Raw genomic sequence first — 12,125 nt, forward strand, 5'->3', positions numbered from 1 at the left:
CATGGAGAGCGCGCACGCAACTGACCACATCCTCCCTTGAAACACTACTCTTAGCACAAATGAGGAGCCAGACATAAAATCCATATCCCTTAGAATTTGTGCAAATAAACTGGTGGCTGCTCTTTCTGTTTTAACTTTTTCTTCTAAAAGTCAAACTATAAACTTCTTTGTTATGGATGTCTTCTGGGTCTGTAGGCACCAATTGTGATAAGTAACATAAACAAGACAACAGGGGATAAATCAGCTGATTAGTGCCTGTTCTGTTCATTCCCTCTGAAGCACCTGACTTTGGCCATTGTTGGAAGACAGGATACTGGGCTTGATGGACCATTGGTCTGACCCAGTATGGCTGTTCTTTTGTTCTTCAAAGAAAGAACATTAGCAAGCGGAAAATGATCTTCTGTAAAAATAAGGAACCAGTAAACTCAAGCAGAAATGCTGGAGGACTTCTACAAGGTTAAAATCTTTGATCTATTTTGCTAATTTGCTCAAAAACCTGACAATTGTCACTTTGCCCTGACCACACTAAAACCTGCAGGACAACCAGAGAAAGGATGACACCCTGTAACAACTCACAGAAGCTATCTATAAGTAGGGCCCTACCAATTTCACCGAGGTGAAAAATGCATCATGGACTGTGAAATACACCCTTCCCTGTGAAATCTGATCTCCCCCTTGCTTCTGGGAACACCCCAGTCAGGAGGCTCCTAGCTGCAAGTCCCGGCTGGGCTGGGGAGGGAGAGGAGGACTTGTCCTTCCCCACTCTGGCTCTCAGCGGGAGATCAGACCAGATCCAAGTGCCGCCCCCGCTGCAGGAAGCTCCACCCGAGGAGGTTCCTGGCTTTGGAGGAGACTTGGGGAGGCGAGTCTGATATCCCCCTGCTCTGGAAGCGGCCTAGCCAGGGAGCTCCTAGCTGTGAGTCCCTGCAGGGCTGGGGAGAGACAGGACTTGTCCTTCCCTTGCATGGCAGGGTGGGGGGGTGAAATTTCAGATGTAAACAGCTGAAAACATGAAGTTTACCAATTTTAAAACTCTATGACTGTGAAATTGATCAAAATGGACTCTGAATTTGGTAGGGCCCTACTATCTATAAGCAATAATGTACCTCTTAACATAGCAGTTAGGCGCCACCTAGGTGCACAGTGAGCTGCTGCATGTTAGTTTTCAAAGCACTTCTGCTTAGTTTTTAAGAAATGCTCACTTTGGAGTAACTGACGAATACAACAAAACATGTTAAAATGTTAGCCATGCAAAAAATTATCTCCAGAGCGTCAGTATGGCCAAGCGCATCACACACTGGCCTGAATTCAGAAGAGGTAGATTCTATTCCCAAATCAACCACTAGCCTAGCAGGTACCCCAGGGCAAGTCACTTCCCCTTTCTGTGCCTCAGTTTCCCCATCTGTAAAATGCGGATAATGATACTAACCTCCTGTGTAAACCACTTGAAGATCTACTGATGAAAAATGCTATATTAGAGCTAGGTGTTATTTTCTCCTTCCCACTTTATGCAGCCATCCAGCTGGTGGTGCTGCTCCTACACTACTTTATATTTATTAGTTAAGTACCATCAGTGTGCTTGGCCCTATACAAAAGACAAACACCTAGCCTGCCCAATAGTCAGTACAATTTAGACAGGCTACACTGGGAGGCCCAGTAGCAGGAGTCACATTACTTCACTGGAATTATTATTAATAATCTGATTATTTTATTTTTCTCCATGTTGTGCCCTGGCAGAACGAATGGGTGTTTGGGCAAATGCACAGCCAAGGGAGCAGTGCACAGGAGCAGGGGTTGGGCATCAGTCTACACGGGCAGAAGATACCAGGTGGGTGCAATCAAGAGAGGCACTAAGAGCCTGCATCTCCCGCTGTCCTATGTCAGCCATCAAGTTGTGATGAAGCGGGACTGTTCTTAATGTTTCCTCTGAATAATGTGGGGGTTCCTCAGTTTCCCCTATGCAGTTCTTAAGTATCTAGGTGGTGGGATAAGGGTGTATGATCGTTGCAGAGCCCTAGAGGGCAGGTGTGTGCAGGGGTCTGGACACAGAGAATGGCTAACACCCTGTTTCCTGGCAACTGATGGCCTGGCCCTTCCCCCCTGCAAGGTGAGAGCTAAAGGGTTGAAGACAAAGAGATCGGGTGACCTCCTGGCCCAGGAAAGGGACAAAGCCCAGAGGAGGAGGGGTTGGAGAGAGTTTTCAGTTTGGGGCTGGCTGGGGACATGGAGTGAAGTGCAGATGTGGTTGTCAGGTTCACTGACCCCCAAAATGGACCCGGCTGAGGAGTCCTGTTCTCTCTGTCCCAGGATCTCACCACCCCAGGAATGTCTCCCCATTGACCATCACCTTCCGCTACCACTGGAGGTCCGAGAGGCGTGACCCCAGGAAACTCCACTCAGACATACAGGTTGGGACCAGGAGTGGGAGCCTGTCCACCTCCCCACCCATCTGGCTGGTGGAGTCTACAGCCTTGGGACCCAGCAAGGGAGGTAGACACGGGTTTTTCCACAGGGTCCCCATGGTTCAAATCACCAGCCTGCTCAAAGGCAGTGAGGTAGGCATCTACATCCTCCCCCCCCTTAACCAGGGGCAGCAATTTAGTCTTGAGGTTCCCTACGGAACTGGCACCCTGGGGTCTATCCCCACTCACCCCTGGGAGGTCCCCTAAGCCTCACCGCTCCCCCACCGCCAGTTCATGCTGCTGCTGCTTCTGCAGCTCTTTCTTGGACTCTCGCTGTCTCTCACAGTCCTCTTGCTCTCCCGACTCAGCTCCAATCCTGTCCGTCTCTAATCCCCCGATGGGGAACCTGATCGTGAAGACCCCCGTCTGGTCAGGGACAGGAGTCTTGGGAATGCCTGGCTACCACTCCAGCTGCTCCCAGATCCTACTATAGCCCCATTTGGGTCAGGAATATGTTCCTTAGAGCGGTCATCGTCCTCCAGCTGCACGATTAACTGTGCTTTGGTGAACTTTCCAATGCGCAACCCTCTCTTTTTGCACAGGGTTACAATGTCCTTCTTAAGGAGATGGTGACAGGCCATCACTCCACTCTTCCCAAGTTGTTGTGGACTCAGAGACCTGTGTGCTCTCAGCTCCCCATGGTTTCCAGGGAGAACCCCTAGTGTGCCAGCCCTTCTCAAGGTCACCACCTCTTTGCCAGGGTCGAGCTGCAGACTCCTCCACCCCGGGACCGCTCGCTGCAATCCCCAGGGGAACCCTGTTACTGCAAAAGTCCTTCTCTCTCCCAGGGCCACCCAAAATGAACCCGGCTGAGGGGTCCTGTTCTCGCCATCCACGGGGTGCAGTACATCTCACCACTTCCACCAGTTGTCACGGAGTCCCCGGGCGATGCTCTGGAAATGTTCCCTACGAAGCCAGTCAGGACTCTGGGGAAGTCTCCTTTCTGTGAGCAGACTGTCTTCAGGACACACAGCTCACACAACTTCCACCTTTTTGGGTCTGACCTCAGAGCATTCAGCATCCTCTGCCCCTCCTTGCGTTTCCCAGAAGCCAGAGGGTCCTGTCCCCCAACTTTGAAGTCAGACATGACTCTCAGCCAGCCAGTAAAACAGAAGGTTTATTAGACGACAGGAACATGGTCTAAAACAGAGCTTGTAGGTGCAGAGAACAGGACCCCTCAGCCGGGTCCATTTTGGGGGGCAGTGAGCCAGACAACCACATCTGCGCTTCACTCCATGTCCCCAGCCAGCCCCAAACTGAAAACTCTCTCCAGCCCCTCCTCCTCTGGGTTTTGTCCCTTTCCCGGGCCAGGAGATCACCCGATCTCTTTGTCTTCAACCCTTTAGCTCTCACCTTGCGGGGGGAAGAGCCAGGCCATCAGTTGCCAGGAAACAGGGTGTTGGCCATTCTCTGTGTCCAGACCGCTGCACACACCTGCCCTCTAGGGCTCTGCAACGATCATACACCCTTATCCCACCACCTAGATACTTAAGAACTGCATAGGGGAAACTGAGGCACCCCCACACTATTCAGAGGAAACATTAAGAACAGTCCCGCTTCGTCATACAAGTCTCATGAGAAAAAAAAGTGGCACTGCCTTTCAAAACAAGCCCATTTCAAAGGGAGGAGAGTGGGGGTGTTTATTCAAATTCTATTTTTTTTTAGTAGTTCTAGTTTTGCTACATTCAACATTGTTATACATAAAAATATTAAAATAATAAATTTGTGTGTACTTACATTATTCAAAATCCTCACTCTTTCCATCCTCAGTGTGATACATTCCCTTGCTGAACTATTGACACATATCCCAGGGTCAAACAAAAAACTGGAACATAGGATGTGTCATATGTGTGGGGCAGAAGTTTCACCAATGTGGGTGTGTTTTCTTAATTGAATTGGAGTGGGGATAGGAGGATTCTAAAATTCTAATGAGGGGCACATTGACATCAGTCAGTCAATCACCAACCCCCCGCTCATAACTTTGTGTTGAAGTCACCAATTACAAAAAGCCCAAATAAGTAGCTTCCAAATAAAACAAGCCCCAAACCCCACGGCTCTTAGAGTCCAGAACATTAAAGCCACTTTTAACAAAACAAGCCCCATTCCGTGGATAGGAAGCAGACTTAGGCAGAGGCTGTGGGGCTGAGTCAGGCCCTAGCCTTGCCCGGCCCCAGCCTGCCCAGCTCCAACCCAACCCAGAGCCCAGGTGGGTGCGAAGGCCTGAGGGCCAGTTCCCACAGTGGGCACCACCCGCCCTGCCTGGGGCCCTGGAACTAGGCACAGGCAGGGCCCACCCCAGCAAGCTAAGCCTACCAAGTGGTGAGCTGGAGCCGGTTCGCTGGAACAGGTTGTTAAATTTAGAAGCCCATTTAGAACCGGTTGTCCCTTGCAGGACAACAGGTTCCAAAAGGGCTTCTAAATTTAACAACCGGCCAAAAGTGGCGCACCCATGGGGAAAATTTGGTGGGTGCAGAGCACCCACCGGCAGCTCCCCGCCCCGAGCTCACCTCCATTCCACCTCTGCCCTTGAACGTGCTGCCCCTCTCTGCTTCTCCATCCCCCTGGCTTCCTGCGAATCAGCTGTTCGCGCGGGAAGCCAGGAAGTGCTGAGAAGCAGGTGGCAGCTTCGCGCTCAGACTCAGGAAGGCGGGGGTGGAGCAGAGGTGAGCTGGAGCAGAGGGGCGCAAGGAGGGCCTCCTGCGCCACAGCAGGTAACTCGGGGGGCACACAGGGAAACCACTCCCTGCCCCAGCTCGCCTGTGCCTTCCTGGGCCTGAGCGTGAAGCCACTGCCTGCTTCTCAGCCCTCCCTGGCTTCCCATGTGAACAGCTGATCTGCGGGAAGCTGGGGGCAGGGGGCAGAGAAGCAGGGCGGGGTGGCGCGTTCATGGGAGGAGGCAGAGGCGGAGCGGAGGTGAGTTGTGGCCGGTCGCGGGGCAGGGAGCTGCCGGTGGGGGCTCTGCACCCACCAAATTTTCCCCATGGGGGCTCCAGCCCCAGAGCACCCTAAGGCGCCACTTTTGATGTGATCAGTGGGGGGAGTGGCTCCTCCCCCTGTTTCCCCCCAGCTACGCTACCCTGCACCTAGGAGCCAGAGGAACCTGCCGGATACTTCCCGGGAGCCGCCCCAGATAAACACCGCCGGGACTCCCGACCTCGTCCCTCCGCAGGTCCCTTTGGCTCCTAGGGGCGGGACGGGCACCTACTACAGTGGCCCACGAGACCCTCCTGCCCGGTTCTGGGGGCGGACACGGGATAGGAGTGGATGGGGTAGCAGTCCCGGTGGGGAGCATCAAGGAACACAGGGGATTGGATGGGGCAGGAGTCCCGGGTTGCGGAGCAGGACCCCCTCGTGGGGTGAGGAGGGAACCAACCGGTTGTTAAGATTTTGGCAGCTCATCACTGAGCCTACCCCCACCCACAGGCGCTGGGCAGAGGCCAAGGGCATCCTCCAGTGCTGGGCGGAGGCAGGAACGCGGGGGATTCCCGATAGAACCCATTGAGGTGGGGCCTCCCACAGAGCCTGGGTCACATGCCGCGCTGTAGCTGTGTCTGTGGGGGGGTGGTTATTGTTGCCAGCACCCAGTGCCGGGAGGCTGAACAACAGCTTGAGTTGGTTCGTTACCCGGTGTGCTACACCCAGTTATCACAACGGGGTGGAGAAGCAGAAAAGTTTATTTGAAGCTTCAAATAGGTACAGGGAGATTTGAATCTCAAATCCTGTACCCAGAGCAGGAAGTCACACAGGCTTTTATACATCCTTTTTCCCAGCATACTTATCCAATAGCAAGCTGCTCCAAGTATCCATATAGCCAGCCAATCCAGTTCCCAGCTAGTTCCCTGGTTCTCTGTATCAGTGGTTAAACTATACATAAAGCTGCTTTATTCAGCATTGTTCTTCCATCTCTGTCCTGTTTGGCCTTGCTTAGTTTCAGGCAGTCTGACTCTGCAGCATATTGTTGCAGATCCTCAGCATAACTGCTGTGTGTGCCTCCAGGCGGGGGGGCCAAGGACACTTGGGCCTAGTACGCAGAGCTGCTGCGAGTGCCTCCAGGCAGGAGGGTGGGCCAAGGACACCTGGGCCTAGTGCGAGGGGGCTTCATCGACACTCGTGGTCTTCCATCCCCTCGAGTTACCTAGTGGCCATGCCCCAGTGTCCCCAACAACTCCCCCTTTGAGAACACTCAACAACCTTGGCTCTGAGTTTTCTCACTTGGGCTACTTATTTCTTTACAATAGGACTTTGCATAAGCACTTTGTGATAGCCTGAAGAGAATGACTTATTAACTTTTGCAAAAGGGCCCTAACACATGATACTGCACAGCATAATACCAGTAATACAAGCAATACAGGAAAGAGAATTTTCAATAGCAGGCTAAATAAACCACCAAGCCAAGACGACAAACCCCAGTCTGAAAACAAGGTTTGCAACCAATCATTCTCTGGGAAGTATAGGCAACCTGTGCTCTGGCTCGGGCATGGGCCTTAGCCTGTACCACCTTTTCACAGATCTCATAACTGCTACCATTTACATATACACAACGTCGGGGCCCGACGAGGGCACAAACCCTTCCTTGGGATGCCAAGAGATAGTCCAAACCCAGCCTGTTTTGGAGGGAAAACATCCTGAGCTGCTGTACCTCTTTATTTAATGTTTTTACTGCTGACCCTAAATCACTAACCGAGTCCTCTAACTCTAAGGCAACTTTCTCAAGTACCATTTGCAACCTTACAGTATAGCGGCCTATGCATGCCATGGCTGGCCCGGAAACCAGTGGCGCTATTCCCAGCACAGAGCACCCTACAAGCTTCTCGGTTGTGAGGGGATTCTTCATCTTGCCCTCCAATGCCGTAGTCAGTCGCCACAGGGTCTTTTCTCGTGACTCAACAGAGGTGTCTCGGGCATTTCTAATCTTTCCTTTGGGCAGTGTGGCAGCTATTGACAGATGAGGAACTCCATGAGCTATATAACAGCTACCTGTCCAGTTGGCTGGCAGCACCTTGTAAGCCTTTTGGCCACATACAAAATAGTGACCCTGTAGGGCCCAGTAAGGACTGTTTTTTAAGGGGATTCCTGGGATATTTAAGGCTGCTTTTTTAAACAGTTCATATGCCCCTAGGGGGGCATCCCATCCTTCTGATTGGGTACAAGTGGGGGCGTTTCTAATTGTGCTGTTCAAATTACACTCGCCATAGGGACCACTACAAACCCACCATTGGCTTGCTACATTGGAGATGTTAACTGGACAGCAAGTTACATTTCCAAACCCCTTTTTTTGTGGTAAGATTATTTGTAAGAGTTTCCCTAAAAGGGGAGGAACCATTACACCCACACTGCTGGCCTCCCCTTTTGGTCTTTATCCAATACCCATCAGCCCACTGTGTAATAACACAGGAGCTCTTTCCCACAGGACGCCCATAGTGATAAGATTGGTTTCGGGTAAAACATAACACTCCCTCAATGAGTACTGCAACTGAATACTCCTGGTCCTGATAGGTGGCCTGCTGTAAAGAGGTCTTATTCCAGAATGGCGAGTCTGTTCTTTCCTGCTCTTTGGTGGTGGCTAATTCTGCTAGGGTCAAGGGCAGCATGTCAAGGGGCATTCCCGTTTTGGGGGACAGTGGAGTTGGAGCACATACCCAACCATCAGTCTGGTTTGTTAAAGTAGCAACATGGTGTGCAAGCGAAACAAAGGAGTTATGCTCCCGATATGCACAGTTTGGAAATACCAATACAGAGAATAACAATGTTACCCAATTAATTATCACCAGAGTCTTCCCAACCCAGGGTCTCCAGTACCTGGGTGGGCCCATTTTAGCATTAAGGTGCCTGCTATTTGTGTCTTTTAAACAGTAGCTTTAGCCCAAAATCATCACTAGATGAGGAGTCAGCAGGTTGGACGGTCCATTGTTCTGCTGACGAGGGGGCGGGTACTGTCTTCAGAAGAGAGTGATGGATCCAGTTCTTGTGTCCCTCAATCTTTGCTGCTGTATGGGAGATCAGCAGGACGGTATAGGGTCCTTTCCACTTTTCCTGGAGAGGCTCGTCTTTCCAGATGCGAACAAGCACAGAGTCACCGGGCTGTAAGGAGTGGACGGGAGTGTCCAAGGGGAGAGGCTGGGAATCCTTGGTATACCTGTGAAGAGACAAGAGAACAGCAGACAGGGAACACATATACTGTGACAAAAAACCATTACCCAACTCCCATTCCCCTGACAGAACCGGGGTGCCATTCATAGGCCATGCCCTTCCAAACATAATTTCAAAGGGACTGAGCCCTAATCTACCCTTTGGGAGAACGCGGATACGGAGTAGGACGAGGGGCAAAGCATCAGACCATCGCAGTGAGGCTTCTTGGCACACTTTTGAGAGATGCCGTTTAAGGGTCTGATTGGTACGCTCCACTACCCCACTGGCTTGCGGTCTCCAGGGCGTATGGAGTTTCCAGGGGATCTGTAAGGCATGTGAGATGCTTTGAATGATTTTTGACGTGAAGTGTGTCCCGTTGTCAGATTCCATCCACAGGGGGAGTCCAAAGCGAGGAATGATCTCCTTAACAAACTTGAGGGCCACTGTTCTGGCAGTGCAGTTACGGCATGGGAAGGCTTCTGGCCATCCGCTGAACCGATCCACTATAACAAGGAGATATTTGAACCCTTGGGTCCGGGGAAACTCAGTAAAGTTTATTTGCCACACTTGTCCAGGGCCCGGAGTGGGTTCTAGGGCAGCTGGTGGCACAGGATGTCCCGGTTGGGGGTTATTCTTTTGGCAGACTAAGCAGTCCGCTTGTACCTGGGCAGACAGGGGTCGGAGTCCGGAAGTGATAAATTATTTTCCCATTAGTTGGATAAGTGCTTCCCTGCCAGCATGAGTGGTTTGATGTATTTTCTGCAGCACTGGCCGGATTAGGCCCTTTGGTAAGAAGACCTTCCCTTCTGGGGAATGGAGCCATCCCTCCTTTTCCTGGAGACCGAGTTTGTCAGTTAGCTCTCCTCCCCAGAGTACTGAGGGGTTGGAAGCTCCCCTACTGATGGGATAAGGGCATGCATATGGGCGTTCTCAGTCTGAGGGGATGGCAGGGTGGCAGCATGCTTAGCCTCTCTATCTGCCCGGGCATTACCTCTGGCCACATCTTGATCCTCCCTTTGATGGGCTTTACAGTGTACCACCGCCACTTCCGAGGGAAGTTGTACGGCTTCTAGGAGCTGGAGGATTTGGGGCCCATACTTGACTGGGGAGCCTTGGGCTGTCAGCATTCCCCTTTGCTTTCATAGGCCAACATGAGCATGCAGCACACCAAAAGCATACTTTGAATCAGTAAAAACGTTGATCCGCTTTCCTTTTGACAGTTCAAGTGCACGGGTCAGGGCTATTAGTTCGGCAAGCTGGGCAGAGGTCCCAGGAGGCAAACCTTCAGCTTCCACAGTATCATGGAGGGTCACAACAGCATAACCCACCCTCCTTTACCCATCTATTACAGTACTGCTACCATCAGTGTACCACTCATAATCTGCAATTGGGAGGGGTACATCCTTTAAATCCGGACGGCTGGAGTACTGGACATCTATGATCTCTACACAGTCATGTTTCTGTTCCTCTGTTTCTGGCAAGAGAGTGGCTGGGTTAAGGAAGGGGCAAGGCTGTAAGGTGACTTCAGAGTTCTCTAACAGCTTAGCCTGGTACCGAGCAATCCGAGCCTGGGTGAGCCAAAGCCCTCCCTTTGCATCCAATAAGGCTCGGACCATATGGGGAGTATAGATTTGCATAACCCCTCCCAATGTCAGCTTCTCGGTTTCCTCAAGCACTAGGGCAGTAGCTGCGACCGCCCATAAACATGCCGGCCAACCCTTTGCAACCTGATCCAATTGCTTAGACAAATAAGCCACCGGACGTCTCCATGCTCCTAACAGCAGTGTGAGCACTCCTAGGGCCACCCCCCTTCGTTCATGTACATACAACTGAAACGGCTTAGAGAGATCCGGCAGGCCCAGAGCCGGGGCTTCCATCAATTTTCTTTTCAGGATTTTAAATGCCCTGTCAGTCTCTGGGGTCCAATAGAAGGGGTCATGATCTGCTCCTTTTACACAGTCGTACAGGGGTTTAGCCCATAGTCCAAACTCTGGGATCCATATCCTGCAAAAGCCTGCCATACCCAGAAATGCCCTGAGCCGCTTACGGTTACTTGGGGTAGGAACTTGACAGATAGCTTCCTTTCTTTCGCTTGAAAGCTGACGCTCCCCTTGCCGTATGTGAAACCCGAGGTACCGTACCTCTGGGAGGGCAATTTGAGCCTTACTCCGTGCTATCCAATATCCCCGGAGTCCAATAAAATTCAGGACGCTCACGGTGGCTTTAAGGCAGGGTGTTTGGCCCACAGTGGCAATTGACAAATCATCTACATACTGCAGAAGGAGGGCCTCCTCATTATCCCACTCCTCTAGGTCCCTGGCCAGAGCCTGGCCAAAGAGGGTGGGGGAGTTTTTAAATCCCTGGGCCAACACTGTCCAGCAAAGTTGCTTTTTAACCCTTTTTCGGTCCTCCCACTTGAAGGAGAAGATCTCCTGTGATGGGGTGGCAACTTGGATGGTAAAGAAAGCATCTTTCAGATCAAGTACTGAAAAATGGGTATACTGTCCCCCTATAGAAGCCAATAAGTATACAGGTTAGGGACAAGAGGGTGCAGAATCTTAATCCGTGCACTGACTGCCCTTAGGTCCTGTACCAGCCAATACGTGCCATCAGGCTTCTGTACGGGTAGAATGGGAGTGTTCCAGACTGACTGACATTCCCGGAGAATACCATACATTAGGAATCGATCTATAGTTTCCTGTAAACCTTCTCTGGCTTCCCTCTTGATTGGATACTGTTTTACTTGCACTGGGCCTTTCCCTGATATGAGCTGAATAGTAATGGGGGTCTGGTGGGTGGCCTTTCCTGGAATCCCTGATGCCCACACGAGGGGGTACACCTGGTCTTCCCACGGGCTCCATTCTGGGGCTTGCATGGCTGAGGGCTCAACTGCAAGGGTCATGATCCATGCATTCTCAGGGGGTAAGGTAAGGGTTATTTTGTCCTCAGTAAAATACAGGGTGGTACCGAGGCGACAAAGTAGATCCCGTCCCAGCAGAGGTGTTGGACACTCAGGGAGGTATACTAGCTTGTGGGATATAGTCCTGTTTCCCAAAGCGCATTCCGCTGGGGCATACACTGGGCACTTGGTGTCCCTGCCTGTGGCTCCCACCACAGTAAGGGAATCTGCTACTGGCAACTGAAGAGGCTGATTTACGGCAGTTCGGGCCGCTCCAGAGTCCACTAAAAAATCTCTTTCTGAGCTTCCCACCCGCATCTTTACTCGGGGTTCCGGGGGTAGAGTGGTCCATCTCCCCTGACACCCCTATTCCTGCTCTGCCATCGCCATCATAGGGGAACCCCCCTTTTCTTTCCTCTTTGGGCACTCATTTTTCCAGTGTCCCTCCTGTCGACACAGGGCACACTGGTTGCGACCCAGTCGTCTCTCCTGCGGGCCCGGACGGTCGCGTCCACGGCCCCTTCCTCCCCGGCCACTTCTCTTAGTGCCGGCCTGTACTGCTGTTACCATCAATCTCACTTGCTTTCTCTCCTTCTCTGTCTCTCTCAGACTATAAGCTCGGTTTGCAGTCTCTA

The sequence above is a fragment of the Lepidochelys kempii genome, chromosome 9 (assembly GCF_965140285.1).
Source record: "Lepidochelys kempii isolate rLepKem1 chromosome 9, rLepKem1.hap1, whole genome shotgun sequence".
Classification (NCBI taxonomy): domain Eukaryota; kingdom Metazoa; phylum Chordata; order Testudines; family Cheloniidae; genus Lepidochelys; species Lepidochelys kempii.